This window comes from Cavia porcellus, unplaced genomic scaffold (assembly GCF_034190915.1).
Source record: "Cavia porcellus strain 051 isolate PalLab524CR breed Dunkin Hartley unplaced genomic scaffold, mCavPor4.1 scaffold_13, whole genome shotgun sequence".
NCBI lineage: Eukaryota > Metazoa > Chordata > Mammalia > Rodentia > Caviidae > Cavia > Cavia porcellus.
This window is the reverse complement of record NW_026947496.1, coordinates 25868801-25885590: the sequence shown is the minus strand read 5'-3', so window position 1 is coordinate 25885590 and position 16790 is coordinate 25868801. Positions and strand designations below refer to the sequence as shown.

At 34.9% G+C, this 16790-nt stretch overlaps 1 long non-coding RNA gene across 1 annotated transcript in view; it reads right to left on the bottom strand.

Moving 5' to 3' along the window:
- Positions 1–14894, bottom strand: part of LOC106027476 (uncharacterized) — a 92100-nt gene extending 77206 nt beyond the window's left edge. Inside the window, exon 1 of the long non-coding RNA XR_001201076.2 lies at positions 14337–14894. This is a non-coding gene — a long non-coding RNA (uncharacterized LOC106027476). The remainder of the gene's footprint in view (positions 1–14336) is intronic.
- Positions 14895–16790: the final 1896 nt, after the last annotated feature.

Sequence of the window (16790 nt, the reverse complement as noted above, 5' to 3'; positions counted from 1 at the left end):
TCAACAACAGTCTTATTTCTCAAAAGAAATCCTTACCAGTCAATCCCATTGATTCTCTGTAAGTCTCTGACAGAAGCTAATCTATTTTCTCTCTCAATAGATTTGACTATTCTGCATATTTCACATAAATGGAATCATATACTGTGTAGCTTTTTGTGATTGGCTTCCTTACAGTGCATGGTGTTTTCAGAGTTCCAAGATGCATCAGTGTTGAGTTCCCCTTTTTTTGTTGAAGAATATTCCATTGTGTAATTACAAAACATCTTGTTCATCCATTTATCACTCCTACCACCCAACAAAAAGGCCTTGGGAACACTAAAGAAATGTTGAAATAATGTAGAATGTTGTAATACCAATGTCCGGAGACAGTTACGAAAAGAAACATTAGCATTGGACTGATCTGTCTGGAAAGAACACAACCTTAGACACATTCGCTTCTTCAACACTAATGTATATTAAAAGCAAGATCTTTGGAGAAAGAAAGAACTAAAGGGAAATAGCAATGAAACAGAGATAAAATGGAACAAAACTTTTCAATAAGGAAGGGGGCATTGAAGGGAGAGAATAGAATTGAAAAACAAAGACATAGCAGGACATGTCACGTACAGTACAGATTTTCTGTGATGAATATGATCATTATGTTTATCTAAATTGTACCAAGAAACTTAGTTAAAAATTAATCATCCTCATTTTAATTGAAAACTTTAACATATATCATACTATTATTATTAGAATTATTTCTTTACAGATTGATCCCAGAGTCTTCACTCTGAGCTGCATTCTCAGCCATTTTTTAAATTGCATTTTATTTCAAAATGAGGTCTCATGAAATTGCCAACTTCTCCCAAGCCGGGAAACTAGCCTGTATCAGCCTCCTAAAATGCTGGGATTACAAGTGTGTACCACCGTGCCAGGTTAATATAAGGTTTATTCACTTTATACTGAATGAACTATTCATCTTAGTCACAGACATTAGAACTACAGTGGCTTTTTCAAATGAATTCCAATTGGATGTTTAGTGGTGATTTTGCTATTCATGATAAACAAAGAATTAGAATGTCTTAGTTCAAGCAATAGAGGAACAACTCAAATCCTTCCTGAACAAACAGGACCAATAAGCATCAACAGCATCAATGAATCACTAACACTAGAATCTTTTAAGTAACATACATATTTTCAATTTATAACTGCTTTTTCTTATTCTCCTGTCATGATCCACCCTTTACCTTTTAAATTTGGTATATAGTTAGAACTTTTAAGGAAGAATTATCACAAAGATAATATGCATCTGATAAAAATAAATGTTTAGAACTAAGAAAAATTTTGCCAATGTGAGCATTTGTTTCCTTCACTGAAATCTAATACAACAAATAGATGCTAAAACATATCCATTTATCCAATTTCCTTTTTTCCTAGTAAAAGAAATACTAAGAAAAATGTGTGCAGTGTCTACAGAAAATGTTTCTTACAAGACAAATCTCTAAGTTTTAAAAAAAAGACAAGATAAAAGCAATTTACTGTCACACTGCCCAACATTACTATATAGAATTACTACACTAATGAAAGATGTTGTCATAAGGAATGTAGCCAAGTAAGCTGAATTCTAATATTGTTGGAATTTTTCCATTCCTTCTTTTTAAAACATTCTTGTCAGCCTTGAAGCCTAAAGGCACATACAAAATGCAGTTACCAACATTGATGATAAGGAGTGAACTAATCTAATAGGCTGAGACAAATTTTAACATGCCAGCCAGTCTTCAGTGCTTTACCCCAAAACACTTCTTCAGCACCTCAATCCCGACTTCTAATGAAGAAAACGATGCCTCTTCCATGTCTTCTACTGGAATTTTCTATAAGGTTTGGTGTTGTTATATTAGAATGTATTAACGGAAAATAAGTTATTACAAGGGGTTGAGATCTACACCTATTTAATTCCACTGATGTTCTATTAAAAGTGCTAATAATGTGAGAGTCATTAAACTTACCAAAGACGTTTACTGCAGTGAGCTGTCTCAGCCCTGGCTTGAGAAGGGAACTGATCTAGCTGAGAGATGACAGCCTTCTCCATTTGGCTCTACAGCTTTTTCCAACTCCACTGTGTCTACAGCTTTCTCCATCTCCATTGAATCTACAGCTTCGAGACTGACATTTCCAACTAGCATAGGTCTAAGGGCCAACAGCAGCAGGAGAGGCGTCTGTGCATTGGCCAGTGGGAGACCAACATGACGTAGCAGGGCACTTCACTGCAACCAGATCAATGAAGTTTGCATACAGCCAACAATGGTTTAATTTGAATTGAGTCAATTATTAAAGAGTTTCAGTTTATAAGATTTTAGTATTTCCAAGTCACATTTTTTATCTTCTAATCTGAAGGCAAAGAGCAAATAGAAAACTCAGAGGATTCCACTGGTGCAAAACACAGCAAATATTCCTCTTTTTGCCTGGCACTCACTAGAGAGTCATGGGTTTCAGTTTCAAGCTCAATTTAACTGAGTCTTTTGGGTTCTGAGTTTCATTTACTTCAGGCCAAACAAAACTTCCTCAAGGCAGAAAAAAAAAAAAAAAAAGAAAGAAAGAAATCTCAGAATGAAGGAAGAAAGTTCACATAAATGTTTCTGAACACTCAAGAGGCTTTCGAATAGCTCTGTCTTCAAGCACTATATGAAAATAAAGAATTGATTAGAATTGAAAATGGATTTCTAAATCTGTTTGGCCTAAAATCTTTCTGTCAAGCCAATGTTAGAACCCATATTATAATTACTAATTTTTCTCCATCTTCATTTCCCTCTAATTCTTTTCATATTACTAATCTCTGAATATCTATTAGGTCCTAAACAATGCCACAGTGTCAGTCTCAGACATCACTTATTATTCTGATATATTGTCTGGGAGCAGTGGCATTTACCAATTTGAACTCTTTCAAAATAAAGATCACTAAGTTGGCCCAAAGAAGAGAAATGAACAAAAGTTATGCTGACTCACAAGGATTATTGCAGATTAAAATACAAACACAGGCAACTAAAGGCACAGCAGCAAACACAATGAGCCTAATTTTTGTTGCCTGTTTGTAAAAGCTTCCCTTGACTTTCCAGAATGACTCGTGAGGACCCAAAGTACAAGAAATTTGCTGATCTGGTTGATATGTGTTGATTTTCCTCTCCTATGCACATAGTCAAATACATCTAAGTGTCACAACATGATACTTTTTGGTAGTTGATATGAAGTGTTTTTATGAACAAAGAAACTAAAAACAGCTTAAGAATGAAATGCAAATCTTAATTATGAATGGGTTTGCTTCTTAATAGTAAACAGTGTCCTAAGATTCCAGTTGAGCAGCTATTACTGCTAAAGCATTTCTCATGAACCCATGCTCTCTACAATTTATGTCCCCAATATAAGAAACAAAAAACTTGGGCAAGAAGCAGAGAATTTTTTTCAAGTTCAAATGTATACACCACATGTCTAAACCAAAAGGTCCTAGAGCATCTGCCAGTCTTGATTGGCTAGTAGATACTTGAATATTTCCACCCAATAGTGAATTATACAAATGACAAAATACTCCCTTCAGGTACAAGATTAAACACTACAGGAGTAAACAGTCACCTGGAAACTTAGAATGCGTTTCATTAAAGAAATTAACTTCACTGTGAAGAACAAACCAAGGAACAACTGTGAACAAGAAAAGGACTGGATGGAAAAACTACAAACATCATTAAATTCAGGGAAGCCAAGAAGAAAGAGCAAGGCTGATATGACAGAACATACAGGAAAAAAGGGATTTTTCTGAAGCCTAAACAAAATAAGAAAAGTTCTTGACTTTTCAGAAGGCTTGTATCTATTAATTGTATTGCCTTTAGTTTTGGCCAAACATATGGAAAGGATATGACCACCAGGGTGCAAGAAAGATGTGTCAAATCAATCGTGCAAAGTACAAAGTATATAAGCAATAGAGCTCCCTACAGCATTTCTTTCTTGTTATCCAACTGTTCTTCCCTTCTTAACATGCTAAATATAGGAAAAAATCCTTTCCATTTTGTCCAGTTGCCAGAAACACTTTAATATGGTATGATTATTTCATGGGTTTTCAGGACATAGTCAGTAAAGCTGTAAAAATTACTACAAGATGATTACACAAATCAAGGAGAGAAATTTATTTTTGGAAAAAGATAAAAATGATAAAGTTTCCAAGAGTTTTTGAAATTATAATCTACTGGGATAAGATACAAACTTTTGCTAGGCTATACTCCAGAGCCAACAAATCAGGATTGCAGTACAAATTTATTTCTTCTCCAGTGAAATGAATAATGGTATTTCCCACAACCTTATCACAAGCTTAACTATGTTAGTGTCTTGGCTACCATTTTTACATGTGTAGGCATCATAATAAAATGATTAGTGATGTCATATACTCTTTTTGGACCCACTGGCCATTTGTGTATCTTTTGTTGGATAAATGTCTTTCCAGTGGTTTTTGGTGGTGGTATTTCATCTGTTCATTTATTCTGTGTATTGAACTCTTGTTAGAGGTATACATTAGAAATATTTTCTCCCATTCTTTAGTTTGTCTCTACAGTCATCTCAATGTTTTCTTTGCTGTGCAGAAATTTTTCAGATTTATGTAAGACTCTTTGTCCATCACTGTTATCGTCTCCTGTACTTAGATGCTCTTGTCCGTAACATTATTGTCCAGTCCAGTGTACTGACAGCTCTTCATGTTTTTGTATAGCAGTTTCACGATTATAGGTTTTATATCAAATTCTTTAATCCATTTTATTTAATCTTTGTAATTGGTAAGAGGCAGGGTGTATACCTTCATTTTTCTGCATGTGGAGCTGCATTTTCCCAACAAGAATGGAGAATACTTATCTAATGAATGTTCTTAGAAACTTTGTCAAAAATCAGTTGATTATATATGTGTGGACTTAATTTTAGGTTTTCTATTCTTTTCAGCTGGTATATGCATTGTTTTTATGATAATGTCTTATTGTTCTGATTACTATTGTTTTGTAGTATGTTTTGAAATCTAGTAGCACAATGACTCCTGCTTTGTTTTTTCTTCTTAAAATGAGTTTGGATATTCAGGGTTTCTTTATGGTTCCCTACAGACTATTTGGGGGGATATTGTGGATCAAATTCACAACCTCACACTTGCCAGGTAGGCATTTATGCTGCTGAGCTAAATCCTCAGCCCTCCATATAAGTTTTAGAATTATTTTTTCTGGTTCTGTGAGGAACATAACTAATATTTTGATAAGGATCACACTGAATTTGTAAATCTCTTTGAACAGAATGAATATTTTAACATTATGTATTCTCCCAATCCATAAACAGAAGACGTCTTTCCAGTTTTTAAAGCCATCTTCAATTTTTTTGTCAATGTTTTATAATTTTCATTATACAGATCTATTGCTCTTTGGTTATTTCTAGGTATTTTGTAGCTACTATTAATGGGTTTGCTTTCATGGTTCCTATTTCAAATACAGTAACTATCTATTAGCACATAGCAATCTCACTGATTTTGTGCTTTGATTTTCTAACTGGCAACTTCAGTGAAGTTTTGTGGGTTTTCTATACATAACATCAGGTCATTTGCACTGTGACAATTTGACTTCTTTTCTAATTTTGATGTTTTTATTTCTTTCTCTTGTCTTTCTTAATCCCAGCAAAAATTTAAAAGTTACAAGGACTGAGTCCACAAAAGACAGTGTAGACAGATGAAAGAGCATTGTGAAGTCTTCAGGTTCCCCCTCAGTTATTCCCTCCAGAAAGCTTTTCCTTATCCCACAATGTGGTACCTTTGTCCTACTGCATGGTTTCATAGTGATACTGGACATTGTGTTGTGTCAGCCTTATTGCCCATCACTGCAACTAAACTGTGAGCTCCCTCAGCACCACACTGTGTTTCCCATGTCCCCAGTGACCACAGCCTTCCTCATATACTGGAACAAGTGGGTGACTAAACAAACAGCATCACTGGTTGAAAATACAAGTTGATTCCTCTGGGATTGCATGTGTGACTGGCCATGTAGACACTGTTACGTTTCTGGATTCTATGTTTTCTTCTATTAATTTACATGCTAATTCAGTTTTGATCTTTTCTTAAAATTGCTTTGGGTATTTTATGTTTTGTATGCTTTTATATAAAATTTATAAAACAAATTTATAGCTTTTCAATTTGCACAAAAAAATCTCACCAGAATTTTGATTGGAATTACACTAAATACCTTCAAATTTTCTTGCCAGTGTTTTATTGTTTTCAGTACGCAGGTTTTGTGTATATTCCATTGTATTAATCTCTAGTGCATGATTTTAATTCTAATATAAATGCTTTTATCTTTCAAATTTCAAATATGTGCTCCTAAAATAGAGATTTTTTATATCAACCCTGTCCAATGCTACCTTGCCAAATTTATTATTCTCATAACATTTTTGAAAATATGATTGTTTTAACAATGATGTCTAAAATAAGTCTGTGTACGTTTTATTTCACTTTCTTGCCATATAGCACTAACTAGGATCATCACTGACACTGGATAGAACTGGTTAGGATGAGCACACGCACCCTGTCCCACTTCTGAGTGGGGCACATTCAGTCTCTTATCATTAAGCATCATGTTGGATATAATGATTTGGAAATAGTTTGTGATGTTGAAGTAGTCTTCTATTACTAGGTTTTTAAGAATTTTTACCCTGAAAATGTACTGATTTGGGAGAAATAATCAGTTCGATTTTTTTCTTTGTTTTCTTTTCTTGAGATGACTGAATAATTTCCTACTTTTGTTAATAATATTGATTTTTAAAATATGAAAAAACTTGATTCTACTAGGATATACTCAAATTGGTCATAATATATTACCTTTTTCTATACTGCTGAATTTGATTTGCTATTTTGAAGGATTTTGAGTAACTATGATTATAGATCCAACAGTCTGCAATTTTCTTTTCCTGGGGAATAAACATAACTAATTAACTAGTATCAAATAAGACTGGCTTCAAAATGAGTCTGTGTATTTTGTCAATTTTCTAGAGGAACTGTGTAGTATTGGTATTATATCTTCTTTAAATATTTGGTTGATTTGACCAATGAAGCCAACTATGTGTAGATGGTCTTTATAAGAAGAATTTTAGCTGTAAATTTTTTATCTAAATCTATGTAAATTCTCTATTTCTCTATGGGTATATTTTATGTCTTCATCAAGAAATTTAGGATTTCATAAAGTATGTGAAAGTTTGGCACAAACTTATTTAAACTTATACATGCTTATTTATCTTTTTAGTACATGAGAATTGTGGTTTTTCTTTTTCTTTTCTCAACCTGGCTGGAGGTTTAACAATTTTTTTAAATTTCTGTTAAGAGCCAAATTTTAAAATTCTTGACTTTTTCCAACGTGTATCATATTGACGTCTTTATCATTCCCTTCCTACAGCTTAAAGCTTCATCTGGTTACTTTACTTAAAAGCATAACTCATTGATTTTTCATCAGTTTCTTTTCTTTATATGAGTATTCTGTGCTCTCAATTTCTTCTTAAGCATTATTTTAGCTGCATTTTGCAATAAACTGATTTTGGTATTTCTTTATAGTCTCACAAGACATATGGCAAGATGTCATTAATTTTTAAACATTTTGAAAATTCTGCAGTTGCTTACATTGCTTTTAATTTAGTTCCAATATAGTCAGAGAATAGAGTTTACATTATTTTAATCAATTAAATTATATTTAATATTCAAAATATGGCCTATTTTGTATTTCTTTTGTGCTTTAAAGGCATGAGTAGTCTTCTGTTTTATGGTGGAATGTCATTTAGGTCAATCTGGGTGATTGTATTGTTCAAAGATAGATAGATAGATAGATAGATAGATAGATAGATAGATAGATGACAGACAGACATAAATAGAATTGAATCCAGAGTGCTGCATATGCTAGCTAAACATTCTCATTCTACTCCTGAATAATCCTTTTTTTTTTGTTTTGTTTTGTTTTGAAGAAAAGATCTTTCTAAATTTCCCAGACTGGCCTCTGAATTGTAATCCTCTAGCTTCAGCCTCCTCGGTACCTGAAGACTTCTCCATAACCATCTATCCTTACTAAAGTGTTTGCTGTAACAATTACAGAAAGGAAAGTACTTTTAACATTATCGACTTTCTAAATTTAATTTATCTGCTTCTTACAGTTCTGTCAACTATAACAAGTATTTTGAAACTGCATATATATTTATGACTTCTATGTCCTGATAAATCAATTCTTTTGTAATTAAAAGGTGGCAGTGTCTCTTGTTCTGAAATCTATTTCGTATAAATATCAAAATATGCACTCTTGATTACTTTTGATTCTAGGTTTGATGGGATACTTTTGTTCATCCTTTCTTTTTAATTCTTCTGTATTTGTATTTATGATGAGTTTCTCCCTGACCATATATCATGAGATTTTGCTTGCTTGTTTTTGCCCAAATGGACAATGTCTGCCATTTTTTGGCCTGTTTCAATCATTTACCCATAAGGAATTATCAACATGGCTGGGTATAAATCTACCACCTCAATCTTTGTTTTCCATTATTTCCATTTATTCTTTTACTTTGCCTTTGGGTTAATGGTGATATTTTGTCATTATTGTTATTATCCCATATTGCCTCTGCTTTTTATTCAATGTGTTCCATTGTGAAATTCTGGGTGATTTTTTAACCTTAATTTTACCTTACTATAATCTAATTTTGAATATTATACTATACATCTATAGTATAAGAATCTTCTAATATACTGTATTTTTGCCTTGTGATCTTCTATGGTATAGACTTTACACTTTATTGATTTTCTCTAAAAATATTTTTAAAAGAAACGTACACATTAGGAAAATGCATTTTATATGTATCCACACATTAGACATTCTTGAATCTCTTCATTCCTTTGTGTAGATATGAATGTCTAGCAAATGTAATTTTATGAATACCTGAAGAGTTTCCTTTAGCATCTCCTATAAGTAGACCTAAAAAGTCATTTTAAAAAGAAATTTTACAGAATAGTGAATGCGACTTGACATTTTTAATTTTAATATTTTTCTGATAGACATCTTCTATAATGCTCATCTTTTCTCTGTATAGACAATGTGATTTATTACAGCCAGTTCTGATTTTAAATTTATTAGCAGTTATTCACGAATCGATTTTAATGTATATTTGTCTGTGTTTTTAAAAGAAAAACACTTGACCTGCATTGGATTTTTGAGTCTCTAGAATATGAGACTTTATCTGTTTCATTCCTTTAGCAATTTTGTATCATTTCTTCAACTGCATTGGAGAAACCAGAATCCCCTTAAACATATGCTGGAATACTACATTTTGCCCAACATATGCAATGATTTTTGGTTTTTAATTCTCCATGTTTTATTTTTGATTTGTCTTATTTTGCTCTCAATTTTATTGCTTTTCCTATTAGTGCAATCTGTTCTCATTTCCATCCAGTGTATATTTCATGTCAAATATTATCCTTTTCATCTGTAGAAGTTACACTTGCATTATTTTTATCTCAACCATTTGTCTGCTCATTATGTTTATATTTCTCTTACATTATATGCTTTTAAAGCATATTTATAATAGATATTATAATGAACTTTTCTCTTTATTTCTTACCTTCTGTTACTTTTCAATCTGTTTTTCCTGACTGATTTTCTACAGCTTATACTACTTGATGCTATTGTGTATTGATTTATCAGAAGCTATTCATTTAAAATTCTTTAAGTGATGGATTTTGTTATATTTCTTTAAACAAAGTGAGACACTTTTGCAGATAATTGAATTAACTGAGGGCTGGCTTGATCCATTTTATATAGTTTTTAAACTTCCGGGGATTATACTTGAATGGTTTCATTACAGTGCTAAGTTAACTTCACTTATACACAGGAGGTGTTAAAGACAGTCTTTTCATTCAGGCTTTAGTCTGAGGAAGAACAAAAATTCCCAGTCCTGTGTGAGCTCTGGAATGTTCATCTTACAGCTGTAATAGTAATTTTTTTTTGGAAGTTCCTCTAATCCACCTTGAATACTTTTAACCCATGCATGTGCAGACTGAATCAGTGCCTTACTGAATCGGACCAAGAATCAATAGGGCACAGGGCAAAGTTAGGAAGCACATTTTCTGTGCAGCTCCTTCTTCTAAACACTATGCCATACTGATTCTATACTCTATGTATCATTTCTTCAACTGCATTTGAGAAACCAGACTCTCATTAGACATATGCTGAAACACCGGATTTTGTCTAATATATGCAATGGTTTTTGGTTTTCTCAACAGTATGAGATCAGTACTTTCAGATCAGTCTCCGTCACTCTATAGAGCCACTGGACTGTTGGGTTGCATCTCTTTGCACTTCAGGGATTTCTTCCAGACAGAAAGTGATTGCCTTGTCAGCATTCAAAAAGTTAGAAATATAAGGATCTATACCTGTTAGCCAAGAGAAATCATCTTTTTAATCGCAATAAGCGGCATGCGTGAAATCCAGTCGTACCAAAGATGGTTCCATCGTGAGAGCATAGGGACAGGAAATCCTGTGAATGATCCGCCATAACATGACAAGCTCCCAGATGATTTTCTGAAATTGGATTTCTCAGTTACTGATAAATTAGAATTACAGATAAGCTTTACCTTATTTATAGTTACCAAGTCACCAGTGACAAAAATACAGTGTAAATGAAACAGTGCTTAGACACTTTTCCCAAAGTTATATCATATATAACCATGAGAATTAGCCTTTCTCCAACCATGGGAGTATTAAAGGACTTCTCAAACATCTCCCAGTCAACAGTGCTAGAATGGCAAGCTTTTATTTCATACATTTTTATTTCAGTGTTTAAAATACCCATTGGTTCTAATTGTCACATGAAACAATTTTCTGCTGATGTTATTTAACTGAAGGGCTTCCGTAGACATCCTTTCTCATTTAAAATAAAAAAGAAACTGTGTGATGATACTCCTTTAATTCCAATGAAGGTAAGTCACCTACAAAAGGTTTTAGCTACTTGTGTAACCATTATCCTTGTTTTCATTGTAAATTTTTTTTTTAAAAATTGTTTCCAGAAGTCCTAAGTTTCTTAAGAATGTGAGAAAATGAAATGCTGACATTCATATCCAAGTGATACAAGTATCTCTGAGACCAGAATGTTGTGGTTTCCATAAGCATTGTGGGTATTTTTAAAGAAGCTCTCAGATGAGCAAGGTCAGTTTTGTGTCTGAGGACCGGAGCTGAAACAAATTCTACCCTGCCTCCAGTTTCTTAAAACTGCTACCATCCCCTGTGGAGTGGATGACAGAACTGCTCTCTGTGCAAACTTCCTTCACCCTCATGCTCAAATACTCATGCATGCACATGTGCCCACACAGAGCCTCTTTGCACATTACCTCAAGAAAACAGACCTAGAGGAGGAAGGAGATCTCTGCATTCACTTCAGTTGACCAGCCTGTTAAAAGTACTTCAAGTCAACGGCCTGAAGCCTATCAGTTTCTCCTCTACAATTCCTTAGTGACTTATTTAACCTATGGATCAATACTCATTACACAAGAACATTCTGTGAAATTCAACCCCAATGCAAATCCCGTTCCCAAAGACTGTAATATTCCATCATACTCCCTTCTGTACCCCAATATTAGAGTTGTTTCTCTAAATACCATGGCTAAGATCTGAATATGAGATACTACATATTGTAGTAAAATGTACTTAGAAGCTATACCATATTCATTACAATCTCATACATTCTTCTACTTTGTAGAATACAAAGTATATAATTATTCCAGTACAGTTTTAAACTGAAAATTAATCACGCAATTCAATCTTTCAGTGTGCACGTATCTATTCTAGTCAAATTTATGAGTCCAATCAAATACACTTAGGTGACTTTGAAGGTAGGTTCAAGTGCAAAGAAAGAGAATGCTCATTTCCAAGTTTATCAATGAATGGCAAAGTAGGAAGAAAAGTAGAACACAAAGCATTATATAAAGAACCGAACTTATTAATTAAAGGTAAAGGAGAATATTGCCTTTTCAGAAATGTAGTGTTGTAAACTGTAAAATAATCCGAATGTAACACATAAAAAGATGATAAAAATGACAAACACTTCAAGGGTTGGGGATATAGCTCAGAAGTACAGCACCTGCCTGGCAAGCAGGTCCTGAGTTTGATTCTCAGTACCTACCAAAAATAAAAATAAAAATAAAACTTCAGTGAAGACCTGTGTACATTGCTGTCTGAATGAATATCAACCATAAAGCTCGTGGTTCAATGGACAAAAGTCCTTTTGTTTCGTAGAGTTCCAGTTCAAGAGGGAAGCAAATCTGGAAGATAAGCCACTGATGAGATCATGCAGAAAAACACCAACGACAGCCAGAAACTAGCATGAAAGAAAAAATTCCTAGTGACTTACTGACTCTGGATCCCTTAGATTGCTTAGTAATTTTTGAAATATTTGATTATTTTACAAATTATGAATTACTTTACAATGCATTATATAACAATGAGGTATTTTACAAAGAAGTATATGGCTAAGTGATTAAAAGAAGTGTGCTTTGGAAACAGTAACTCTCTTCCTTGTCTGTGATATTTTGCCTAGAAATCTCTGGCTATCTGTAATTAGTACTTTTAAAGTCAGCATGATTTTATCACCATAAGCTTTTTTAAATATCTGCACATTTAATAGAAAAAAAATTTCATTATGTTTGAATTTCACACATGCTGTAGTTTTAGATGAATAAAATGAATAGTTTCAAATACTAATACCTGAGATGAACTGATAGTATTTGATGATAAGAAGTGACCTATATATTAATCCTAACTTTCAAATCTGCAAATGAGCAGATGTCTTATGAATAACTAATTCTGTCTCTAGTTACAATATATTAAATATATTTATATGTTCTTCAATTCTCTTTCTTTCTAAACGCTTTAAACAGAATTCAACTGAAGTTTCAATAATAGGTCAGATCATCCTACTGGTCCATAGTAACATTTCATTATTCATTCAAATAAAGGCAGAATTTAGCATTATATTGTCTATTGTAATCCATAAGCCAGAAATGGACATATCCCAAAGAAGTCTATTACTATAAAGGAAGAATATTTCCAATATTATGCATAACAATCAGTCTATTTTAAAGAAAAACTACAGAATTAGTCATTTTAGATGATTCTCACTATTAAAGAAGCTATTGGTAGATGTCTTTTCCTTTTTTTAATTTCCCTTGATTGCTTCAACCCTTCAAAACCTTCAGATTATTTGATGTGCCCAGTGCCCAGAGACTGCTTCTCAAAGCCAGATTTTATAGAAGAATGTGCAGCGTGTCAAGTGATCCAACGTGTAAACAGACTTTGGAAGGGCAAATACACAGAATCCAGAGGCCACACAATAGATTGACCTTCTCATCAACCTCCCCCCACCCTTTCCTTAACCATGTAAAGTCAGGAAAAGTCAAAGTGCCAGAAGAACAATAAATGAAAAATGACCCTCGCTAACTGAAGATTTTCAGAGCCTGATTACCCCGCCATCCCATCGTATGCATCAAAGAGCCGAGGCTGAGGGAGACGGGCGAAGCAGCAAGCAAGAAAGGAAAGCAGATTATTTACTGGCTGTTACAGATCTGGTTACCAGCCTGCAAAACAAGAGCAGATGTATTTCCATGATTATAAAATAAAATGCCTTTCAAATAACTTAATCTTCAAGAATATTCTTGTGTATACATTTGTTTTTAATTCCCCAGGAGAAGGCGTGGCCTGGGGGACCCTCTGTTTACAGAAGCGCCTCCCTAGGTACTGGAGGCTCACTAGTGAGCACCACGTGTGGGACCGAGAGGATTACAGCGTTATCCTGCTATTGTGTGCTGCTCTACATCCACTTCAGTCTACAGGAAAAAGAAAACAGAACCGGGCCCCAGAGATGATAAACAGACTGCTGCCACTGAACTCTCTTCTGATGTGGATGGAGCCCAGGAAGCAGGTTTGTTTCTTCAGCTCCTATCAGAACCTTCCAATGAATGGGGCAAGAACTGGTACAGGTGAAATCACCCAAAAGGCGGTTACAGTCTTCTCTCCCGGAGGAGATTTCAGCCAAGCAGACACAAAAAATATAAAGTTTCTGTCGTAGCTGAAGGGTTCAAAACCAAGAGGCAAAGTACATGGGCTCTGGACAGGCTTACCGTGGTTAGCGGTAGGTAATAAAGAATAGAAATATACAGCGCAGTCGCCATACGAATTTAGGGAAAAGGAGAAGAACAGAGCTCTCTGCTCCCCCATGCTGCACTTCCCCAGAATGGACACAGAGCTCATTTTCCATTTGGCACAAAAGGGACCTGGACCTACCCCAGCTGGATCATTCAGAGGCCTCCAAGTGTTCTGTCCGCCGGGCCCACTTCAGCACTGAACCAAATGACCCTGGGCCAGCTGTCAAAAGACTGAGTTTCATCGGGTAGCAGGAGGCCACTGGGGTCAGATATAAAAGCAAGCTGACCGGCTCGTAGGGTTACAATAACGTCAGGCGAGGTCGGCTGGCTTTTTCCTTTGCAAGCCAGGGCTGGCCTGTAACGGTGATACCCCAGTACTAATAACAACGGGACAGCCAACACCTTCCAGAGAAAGGTTGCTAAATACTTTCCAGGGAAAGGCCAGTTATTAGTTCTCCAGAATGACTGAAAAGAAAATTTAAGAGAGAAGGAAAATGATTAGGTCCAGAGCACACACCTGAGTTGGGCAAAGCTGGAAGGAAGAATAGAAACCTACCTTCCCACCAGGTTCTGGTCCTCAGAGTGTCACTTGGCTCCTACGGGGCAGTCTTCCACAGAACTGGCAGCTCAGCAGCTGCAGAAATTGGGGTGAGAAATTCTCTGCTCAATGAATTGTTTCAAAGTCCTCACATGCCATTCACTTATCTTCTGCTTTAAACAGCTAGAGGTTGCCCCTGCTGTTTATACTTTTTTAAAAAAGCATTAAAATATTCTGCATATGCAAAATAAGAGCCTGAGCAAATGCAGAATTAAGCAGAGAGTAGAAATGATTACTCTTCCCTCCAGTGCAAGGTCTCTTAAGGTGTACATACTGATATATGTATCTTGAAGACATGGATTTCCATATTCTCTTAAGTGATTCAAAAGAGTAACTAAAATTTCATTAACTCAGGATTTATTTTGGGTAGGATTATTCTTTCAAACAATCCTATCCAACTTCTTAGAAATATTATGACTTTTCTCCAGTGATAATCTAAGATGATTTGGGGAACATATTAACTAAGCGCTTCCTAATATTATTAAAAAGGCTCTATCAGACTGCGGTTAAGTGCAGGAATTTTGACACAAGGTTCTACTTGTGTGACTGTGTGACTTGGCAAGTTCCTCTATCTCTCCACTTACTTTCCCCTCTGTAAAATGGGAAGGAGAAGAGTTGCCTGCTTTCTGTGCCTGTAGAGAAAATGACGGGAGACCAACACCTGCAAAGAGCTTAAAGCGCGGGCTCCCGACTCAAGAAGCAACTGCAGGCTTGTTAATCCACCGTTCAGCTGTCATTGATAGAAAAATTCTGCACCTGTGCATTCCTGTCTGCAGGAGCCACCCCCAGATGAGTAATTGGAAGAAACAATGATTTTGGCCCAGGGTTGGGCTGAAAGACAATTATTAGTCAAGAAGAATGGTGGTTATGGTGGTCAGGGAAGACTTCCTGGAGGAGAAGGATTTTCGTTAAAATAGAAATGAAAGCTTCCTGTGTTTTCTTTATAATTCAGAATCTCTCATATGTTGTGCAGCCGTTAGGGCAGTGTTAATAGAGGAAGATGCTATGTACACAAATTATAAAATCATTAAACAATAGGAAAACAATCCCAAAAAAAGCAGAAAGATAAACAACTATCTGATGAAAAAATATTTCTAGATTCTAGATACCTTCTATTTAATTTAAGAAAAGAATGATGGAAACAGTCAAAAAATTCATGTGCTTTCTTACAGCTGCATCTTAAGAGAACTTTGGTGTTTTGTGTTTTTATCGAGGCCTCTTCAGATTACTGAATCCTCCTTTGAGTCTCCTTTGCTTTCATCAAATGTAATTTTAATTATTTTTCCCAACAAATACCCATGCTAGAGTCTTAGGAATTAAAAATAAATAGGCATATTCCTTAATCCCAAAGTATTCCTCATTCAGTATATTTTAATTCTACATTACTTTTTACAGTTAGAAGTCACAATCATTTTAAAATTGTGAAATAAAAAAAATGAAAGACATTAATAAAAGAATCATGAAGTCACTACATGCAGAGAACTACCATACTTCCTTTCCTTTTTTTCCCACAGGACAAGTAACTAAACAACCACACAGTATAATTTTGAGGACACCAAATACACAGTTTTAAAGTCAGCTTCTTTCATCTATAAAATAAAATATTTTTCAAGCCATTAAAATTTATTCCAAAGTAAGTGTTGTGTAATATTCCACTGTATGAATATTCCTGACGTAAAGAAGACAGTGAACATTTGACTAACTGAAGACACTGTGAACAGCTGTAAGTTATAGGCAAGATGGTGCTGGGTACAAGGGACCCTCTCCTAACGGACACACCTCCTTGACATAGTTAGTCCCCATGACCTGCATAGCATGACAATGTCACTATAAACAGGCAGAGAACAGCCAGGGCTGCTCATACGCCCCATGGCTCCTTCCTCTTCCCCCCATTCTTGTACCTTTGCTCCCAAGGCCAGAGTACTTCCCTGTTCAGGCAATTTCCCCACCTTCGCAGACTTCTGGCAAGAAGGCCAGATACATGTGAGTAGCTGA